Source organism: Sapajus apella, unplaced genomic scaffold, assembly GCF_009761245.1.
Source record: "Sapajus apella isolate SASKATOON/1434 unplaced genomic scaffold, GSC_monkey_1.0 scaffold119, whole genome shotgun sequence".
NCBI lineage: Eukaryota > Metazoa > Chordata > Mammalia > Primates > Cebidae > Sapajus > Sapajus apella.
Window position 1 is genome coordinate 4,034,101 of NW_022437059.1, and position 8,346 is coordinate 4,042,446.

The following is an 8,346-nucleotide window of genomic DNA, read 5'->3' on the forward strand; positions in this document are numbered from 1 at the left end:
GACATTTCAGATGAAGTTCCTATACGTTATTTCTCTCCAGAAGCTGTCCCTTATCTTTTCACTTCACTGGAAGCCATAGGACTACTCATTTTTAAAACGTGTTTTAAAAATTACCAAGGTAATATATGCCTGTTGTAACAAATTCAAGTGTCACAGTATGTAGTGTTCAAAAACGGTATGACCGCTACGTGGCAATCACGCAGCCCTCTCCCAAAGTCACCCCTATTCACTCCATTAACTAGTCTTTTTCTTTCCAGACTTTTCAGCTTACAAATATATATAAACATATAGGTGCATGAATTTAAAATTACATTGTACGTTTACTGTTAGGTTTCTTTTCGGCTTAATATGTGCTGCTACTTACTTTTCCTTTAATGATACATTATAAACATCTTTCTATATCTGCACCTATAGACTAGTTCACTTTTTTGTTGTTTTGTTTTGAGACAGTCTCCTTCTGTCACTCAGGCTGGAGTGCAGTGCCCAAATCTCAGCTCACTGCAACCTCCGCCTCCTGGACTCAAGCGATTCTCCTGCCTCAGCTTCCTGAGTAGCTGGGATTACAGGCACTCGCCACCACACCTGGCTAGTTTTTGTATTTTTAGTAAGAGATGGGGTTTCACCATCTTGGTCAGGCTGGTCTCGAACTCCTGACCTCGTGATACACCCGCCTCAGCTTCCCAAAGTGCTGGGATTATAGGCGTGAGCCGCCACCACGCACCGCCCTAACTTCACATTTTAAACTTCTGCATAGGATAAATGTATATAATTCATTGAGCTTTCCTCCTGCTGATGGCTTCGATCTTTCATTATTAACAATGCTGCAGTGCACATCATCCATGCTTATATTTGTGCATTTATGTGAGCATTTTTTTTTTTTTTTTGAGACAAAGTTTCAGTATGTCTGTCACCCAGGCTGGAGTGCAGTGCTGTGATCTCGGCTCACTGAAACCTCCACCTCCCAGGTTCAAGTGATTCTCCTGCCTCAGTCTTCCGAGCAGCTGGGATTACAGGAGCATACCACAATGCTCAGCCAATTTTTGTATTTTTAGCAGAGGTGTGGTTTGACCACATTGGCTAGGCTGGTCTCGAATTCCTGACCTTAGCTTCCCAAAGTGCTGGGATTATAGGTGTGAGCCACTGCCCCCGGCCTATATGCGCATTATTTGAATGTAGATTCCTAGAAATAAAACTGCTGGATTAAAGAGAATGTACGGTTTACATTTTGATAGATACTTCCAATTGCCCTTCAGTAAGGCTTTATCAATCCACACTATTTCCAATCACATGTAAGAGTCTACATTTCTCCCTACCTGTTATTTATTTATTGATTTACTTTTGAGACGGAGTCTCGCTCTGTTGCCCAGTGCAATGGTGCAATCTCGGCTCATGGCAATCCTCCACCTCCTGGGTTCAAGTCATTTTCCTGCCTCAGTCACCTGAGTAGCTGGGATTACAGGTGCGCGCCACCACGTCCAGCTAATTTTTGTATTTTTAGTAGAGATGGAATTTCACCATGTTGGTCAGGCTGGTCTCGAAGTCCTGACCTTGTGATCTGTCCACCTTGGCCTTCCAAAATGCTGGGATTACAGGGGTGAGCCACTGCACCCAGCCTCTCCCTACCCTTTATAACAATGAATATCATCTTTTTTTTTTTTTTGCCAGTTTGATGGGCAAAAAGAAATACCAAATTTTTCTTTAATTAGAATTTTCCTATTATATTAGGTTGACGATAATTTCATGTACTTATTAGATATTTGTATTTCTTCTGTGAATTTTCTGTTTATATCCTGGGCCTATTTAAAATTTGTTTTAATCCTTCTCAAAATTTAAGCAATATATATTTTTTAAAAACTTCAATTTATTTTAGGTAAAATAAAAATGTTTTTTTCCCCATTTGTTTTCAGAGGTGGGATCTCACTCTGTGGTCCAGGCTGGGGTACAGTGGTGCTCTCCTATCTCACTGCAGCCTCAAACTCCTGGGCTCAAGTGATCTTCCTGCTACAGCCTCCTGAGTAGCTGGAGCTACAGATGAGAGCCACTACGACCAGCTGTGTGTGTGTGTGTGTGTGTGTGTGTGTGTGTGTGTGTGTGTGTGTGTGTATGTAGATGAGGTCGCCTTTGTTGCCCAGGTTGGTCTTGAACTTCTGGTCTCAAGCAATCCTTCCACCTCAGCCTTTCAAAGTGATGGGATGGATGGCAGGCATGAGCCACTGCATCTGGCCAAAAATGCCTTTACTCTTTACAAGACTGAACTACTATAATAAATTACATTCTTCAGTTTTATTATTTATTTATTTATTTATTTATTTATTTTTTAGATGGAGTCTCACTCTGTCACCCAGGCTGGAGTGCAGTGGTGCCATCTCAGCTCACTGCAAGCTGTGCCTTCCAGGTTCAAGCGATTCTTCTGCCTCAGCCTCCCTAGTAGCTGAGATTATAGGTGTGTGCCACCATGCCTGGGTAATTTTTGTATTTATTTTATTTATTTATTTATTTATTTATTTTGGGACGGAGTTTCGCTCTTGTTACCCAGGCTGGAGTGCAATGGCGCGATCTCGGCTCACCACAACCTCCGCCTGCTGGGTTCAGGCAATTCTCCTGCCTCAGCCTCCTGAGTAGCTGGGACTACAGGCACGCGCCACCATGCCCAGCTAATTTTTTGTAGTTTTAGTAGAGACGGGGTTTCACCATGTTGACCAGGATGGTCTCGATCTCTTGACCTCGTGATCCACCCGCCTCGGCCTCCCAAAGTGCTGGGATTACAGGCGTGAGCCACCGCGCCCGGCATTTTTGTATTTTTAATAGAGACATGGTTTTACCATGTTGGCCAGGCTGGTCTCGAACTCCTGACCTCAAGTGATCCACCCACCTCAGCCTCCCAAAGTGCTGGGATTACAGGTGTGAGCCACATGCACAGCCACCTAATTCTCCTTATCACCCCCCATTAGGCGTCTACTCATTTATTTAGTGTGTGTCTTTGAATCTACCTTTCATTCCTTTTTTTCTTTCTTTATGTATCCATGATCAATACATTAGAATATTTTGCATATTTTACATTTCAGAACAGTATTGTAGTGTACATCTCACTCTGCTTCTTTTACTTTTTCTCGCCAAACATTGCGTTAGTAAATTCTATTCTGCTTTTATATATGAGTTGGAATTTAAAACAACGTATGGTGACTTAGTTCATTCTTTTTATCTACATTTATTGTATATACATTTCACAATGTTTTTATCATAGAAGATATTTTTCCTAAATTTTTGCTGTAATGAATAACCTGGAATATGTCATTTTACGTATCCTTTGTAGAATTATTTTTGTAATATATTCCGAGGTATTGAAACTAGATCATAGGTTACACACGTATTCAATTTCACTAGACACTTCTAAATCGCCCTACAAAATGTACTCATACCAGCAGCTCATGATACTCTTCATTTCCTGCCACTTGACTAGCACTTGATTTTTTTTGAGATGGAGTTTTCGCTCTTGTCACGCAGGCTGGAGTGCAATGGCACTATCTCAGCTCACTGCAACCCCTGCCTCCCAGGTTCAATCCATTCTCCTGCCTTTGCCTCCCGAGTAGCTGGGATTACAGGTACCCACCACCACACCCAGCTAATTTTTGTACTTTTAGTAGAGGCAGGGTTTCATCATGTTGGTCAGGCTGATTTCGAACTCCTGATCTCAGGTGATCCACACGTCTTGGCCTCCCAAAGTGCTGGGATTACAGGCATGAGCCGCCGCACTTGGCTACTAACACTTGATATTATCCAAATTGTAAATCTTGCTGCTTGAGTCAAGTGACGTAAGGTGATAGCTATTATTTTTCCATTTTCTGTTTGATTATTTGGAATTTTAATTGATTCTAGGATCTCTAGAATTACAAAACTGCAGGATCCATAGGTTTATAGATATGCAGAAAATGTTCTTGCCACGCAGAAAATTTTTGTTTAGTCTAATATATAATCTTGTCTTCCATGACTTCTGTATTTTGGGCCTTGGCTTTCCCTGCTCCAAAATTTTTGTTTGTTCTCTTTTCATGTTTATATTATTGTTCTTTTTTCATATTGATATTATTAATTTTTTGTGGGTAGTATTTTACCTTTAACACTTTAATGTATCTGCATGTTATTAGATTAAGAAATGAGGTAGGAATTCAACTTTACCTTTTCCAAATAACTATCCAATTGTCCCAATACTATTTATTGAACAATCCATCTTTTCTTTACTAAAAGAATAGTTTTATATCTCCCTTTGCCATACTTTTATGCATTATTTTTTTCTTTCTTTGGTTTTTAGAGTTACTTACGTAATCTGAATACGTTTTTAGAAAATCAAATATGTGATTTGCAAATGTCTTCCTATAATTCGTAACTTTTTTCTTTTCTTCTTTTTTTTTTTTTTTTTTTTTGGGACGGAGTTTCGCTCTTGTTACCCAGGCTGGAGTGCAATGGCATGATCTCGGCTCACCGCAACCTCCGCCTCCTGGGTTCAGGCAATTCTCCTGCCTCAGCCTCCTGAGTAGCTGGGATTACAGGCACGCGCCACCATGCCCAGCTAATGTTTTGTATTTTTAGTAGAGATGGGGTTTCACCATGTTGACCAGGATGGTCTCGATCTCTTGACCTCGTGATCCACCCGCCTCGGCCTCCCAAAGTGCTGGGATTACAGGCTTGAGCCACCGCGCCCGGCCTTTTCACCTCTTAAAAGTGTCTTTTGAAAGAGGAAGTTCTTGATTTTTGGTGAAGTCCCATTTACCATTTTACTTCTTTTATGGATCACGTTCTTGGTGTTAGAAATCTTTGTCTCACCCAACGTCACAAGGATTTTCTCCCTGTTTTTTTGTCAGAAGTTTTATAGTTTTAGGTTTTATATTTCGTTTTATGATCAATTTTGAGTTAAGTTTTGTGTATGATGCGCAGTATGGATTGAAGTTCTTTTTTTAAAATTTGCATGTAGGTATTCAACCGTTCTTTATTGAAAAGGCTATCCTTTCTCTACTGCATTGCTCTTGTACCTTTGTGAAAAATCAATTGACCATATGTATGTGAGTCTATTGACGAATTTGTCAGTCTGTTCAATGCATTTATTTCTCTGTCTTGATGCCTATACTATACGGCCTTGATTACTGTAGCTTTATAATAAATCTTGAACTTCTATAATATGAGTTTTTTGAATGTATTCTTTTTTTCAAAGTTGTTTTGGCTATTTTAGGTCTTTGGCATTTCCATATGATGTTTAGACTCAAACTGTCAATTTTTTTTCCAAGATGGAGTCTCTCACTGTCACCAGGCTGGAGTGCAATGGCGTAATCTCGGCTCACTGCAACCTCTGCCTCCCGGGTTCAAGCAATTCTCCCTCAGCCACCTGAGTAGCTGGGATTACAGGTCCCCGCCACCATGCCCAGCTCATTTTTTGTATTTTTAGAAGAGATGGGGTTTCACCATCTTGGCCAGGCTGGTCTTCAACTCCTGACCTCATGATCCACCCACCTCAGTCTCCCAAAGTGCTGGGATTATAGGCGTGAGGCACCGCGCTGAGCCACATTGTCAATTTTTATAGAAAAGATGGCTGTGATTTTGTTTGGGTTGCATTGAGTCTACAGATCAACTTTGGAAGTAAAATCTTAATATGAAATCTTCTAACCCATAAACAATGTATAGTATGTTGTCCCATTTATTTAGACCATCTTTAATTTCTTTAAGCAATATTTTATCTTTTTCAGTGTATAGGATGTGCATATCTTTGGTTAGATTTATCCCTCAGTATTTTACAATTTTTGGTGTCACTGTAAATGGCACCAAATTAAATTTAATCTTTTGGCTGTTCATTGCTAGTGTTATGCGTTGAATTGACCCTTCCTTCCAAGAGATATATTGAAGCCCTTACCCCTGGTACCTGTGAATGTGACTCTGTTTGGAAACAGAGGTCTTTGCAGATGCAATTAATGAAGATGAGGTAATGGAGTAAGACGGGCTCTTAATCCAATATAGTTGGTGCCCTTTAAGAAGAGGGAAATTTGGACATAGACACATAGGGAGGAAAGATGGTACAGTGTCCCAGAGACAGAATCCAGTCAAATGACAATAGAGGCAGAGAACGGTGTGATGAATTTACAAACCAAGGAATGCCATGGATTGTCAGAAAACACCAGGAGCTGGAAGAAGCAAGAAAGGATTCTCCCCTAGATCATTCAGAGAAACCATGGCCCTGCCAACACCTTGATGTCAGATTTCTAGTCCCCATCACCTTGGTAATGAGTGTTTATCATTTTCAAACTCTGGTATCATTTCAAGTCCTCTTCTCTAGTTACTGTGAAATATACATAATATTGTTGCTAAGTTTAGTCACCCTAGTCTGCTATCAAACATTAGAACTTATTTCTTCTCGCTAACTGTATGTTTGTACCCATAAGCAATCTATTTTTATCCTTTCCTTCCCCTCCACACTTTCTAGTCTTTGGTATTTTATTTGGAGATTTTCTGGATCTCTTTCTATTATTGATATTTAATTTAATACCATTATAGCCAGGGAATATATTTTATGTAATCTGATTCCTTTTAAATTGATCACTACGTATTTTATGGCTGAAGATATGGTCTATCTTGGTAAATTATCCATGAGCGATGTTCTTGAAAAAAATTCTGCTGTTGGAGGGTATGTTCTATAGTTAATTGAGTCAAATTAGTTGATACCTAGTTGGTCAAATCTTTTATATCGTTACTGATTTTCTATTTGTTCTGTCTATTATTAAGGATGGGTATTGATATTACTGATTATCATTGTTGGTTTGCCAATTTCTCCTTCTAGTTCTGTTGGTTTTTGTTTCATGGTATACACACACACACACACACACACACACTCTTATACACACACACACACACACAGAGAGAAAAAGAGAGAGAGAGAGAGAAAGACAGAGACAGAGACAGAGATAAAGAGAGAGTCTTACTCTGTTACCCAGGCCAGAGTGCAGTGGCACAATCATGGTTTACTGCAGCCTCTACCTCCCCAGGCTCAGGTGATCCATCTCAGTCTCCCAGGTAGCTGGGACTACAGGAGTGAGCCACCATGCCCAGCTAATGTTTTGTATTTGTATTTTTATTTATTATCATTATTTTTTCTTTTGAGACTGAGTCTCACTCTGTCACCTGGGCTGGAGTGCAGTGGCATGATAGCTCACCGAAACCTCCGCTTCCCAGGTTCAAGTGATTTTTATGTCTCACCCTCTACCTCCCGAGTAGCTGAGACTACAGGTGTGTGCCACCACAACCGGCTAATTTTTGTATTTCCAGTATAGACGGGGTTCCACCATGTGGCCCAGGCTGGTCTCAAACTCGTGGGCTCAGGTGATCCACCCACCTTGGCCTCCCAAAAGTGCTGGGATTATAGGTGTGAGCCACTGTGACTGACCCAGAGTTTTTTGTTTTTTTAATTCAGCCTCCGTAGAGACTGTCAAAAATTGTCAATGCTGACTATGTTGCAAGTCATCGTGGTAGGGTACTGGAAAAAGTTTTCAATTAGCAATAGTTGTGCCTCAGATAAACCTCATTGGCTGTGATACTTGCCACTGTGCAAAGCTGTATGTACTTAGAATCTCTGTTATTAGGTACATAAACATTTAGAATTATTATGTCTTCTTGATGAATTGACCTCTTTATCATTATGAAATGATTCTTTTTATCTCTGGCAATATTCTTTGCTTTGAAATCTACGTTATTAGCGTAGCCATTCCAACTTTATTTTGATTAGCATTAGCATGGTACATTTTTCCATCCCTTTACCTTTAACCTATTTGTGTCTATATTTAAAAGGTTTTCTTTTAGGCAGTATACAGTTAGATATTACTTTTATAATTGAATCTGACAAGTTATGCTATTTAATTGGAGTATGTATGTATGTATGTATTTATTTTGAGACCGAGTCACCCAGGCTGGAGTGCAGTGGTGCAATCTTGGCTTACTGCAACCTCCGCCTCCCAGGTTCAAGTCAGTCTCCTGCCTCAGTGTCCTGAGTAGCGGGAATTACAGGTCCACCCCACCACACCTGATTAATTTTTGTATTTTTAGTAGAGACAGGGTTTCACCACGTTGGCCAGGCTGGTCTTGAGCTCCTGATCTCAACTGATTTGCCCTCCTTGGCTTCCCAAAGTGCTGGGATTACAGGCATGAACCACTGTGCCTGGCTTTTAATTGGAGTATTTAGACCACTTATATTTAATGGAATTATGATATAGCCTGGTTTCAATTTTTGTCTTGTTATTTGTTATCTATTTGTACCATCTATCTTTATTTCTTCTTGCCTCTTTTTCTCAGGAGCATAAATAACTGAAATTCAAA

General features: G+C 40.1%; 1 non-coding gene across 1 annotated transcript; it reads right to left on the reverse strand.

Annotated features, from left to right (window-relative positions):
• Positions 1 to 7,447: 7,447 nt before the first annotated feature.
• Positions 7,448 to 7,589, reverse strand: LOC116538519. The gene has a single exon (XR_004263659.1). It is a non-coding gene; the product is annotated as a U4 spliceosomal RNA (small nuclear RNA).
• Between the last annotated feature and the right edge of the window lie 757 nt (positions 7,590 to 8,346).